Source organism: Arachis duranensis, chromosome 7 (assembly GCF_000817695.3).
Source record: "Arachis duranensis cultivar V14167 chromosome 7, aradu.V14167.gnm2.J7QH, whole genome shotgun sequence".
NCBI classification, from domain to species: domain Eukaryota; kingdom Viridiplantae; phylum Streptophyta; class Magnoliopsida; order Fabales; family Fabaceae; genus Arachis; species Arachis duranensis.
Window position 1 is genome coordinate 63,399,770 of NC_029778.3, and position 933 is coordinate 63,400,702.

Consider the following 933-nt stretch of genomic DNA (forward strand, 5'->3'; position numbering starts at 1 on the left):
AATTTGTGATTCATGAATGTTGGCTCTTGAAAGAATGATGAAAAAGGAGACATGTTACTGAGGATCTGAAAAATCATAAAAATGATTCTTGAAGCAAGAAAAAGCAGTGAATACAAAAAAAATTAAATAAAGTTGTGATCCAAGGCAAAAAGAGTGTGCTTAAGAACCCTGGACACCTCTAATTGGGGACTCTTGCAAAGTTGAGTCACAATCTGAAAAGGTTCACCCAGTTATGTGTCTGTGGCATGTATGTATCCAATGGTGATACTGGAAGACAGAGTGCTTTGGGCCACGGCCAAGACTCAATAAGTAGCTGTGTTCAAGAATCATCATACTCAACTAGGAGAATCAATAACACTATCTGGATTCTGAGTTCCTATAGAAGCCAATCATTCTGAATTCCAAAGGATAGAGTGAGATGCCAAAACTGTTCAGAGGCAAAAAGCTAAAAGCCCCGCTCATCTAATTAATACTGATCTTCATAGATGTTTTTGGAATTCATTGTATATTATCTTCTTTTTATCTTATTTGATTTTCAGTTGCTTGAGGACAAGCAACAATTTAAGTTTGGTGTTGTGATGAGCGGATAATTTGTACGCTTTTTGGCATTGTTTTTAGTATGTTTTTAGTATGTTCTATATAGTTTTTAGTATATTTTTATTAGTTTTTAGTTAAAATTCACTTTTCTGGACTTTACTATGAGTTTGTGTGTTTTTCTGTGATTTCAGGTATTTTCTGGCTGAAATTGAGGGACTTGAGCAAAAATCTTATTCAGAGACTAAAAAGGACTGCAGATGCTGTTGGATTCTGACCTTCCTGCACTCGAAGTGGATTTTCTGGAGCTACAGAAGCCCAATTGGTGCGCTCTCAACGGCGTTGGAAAGTAGACATCCTGGGCTTTCCAGCAATGTATAATAGTTCATACTTTGTCTA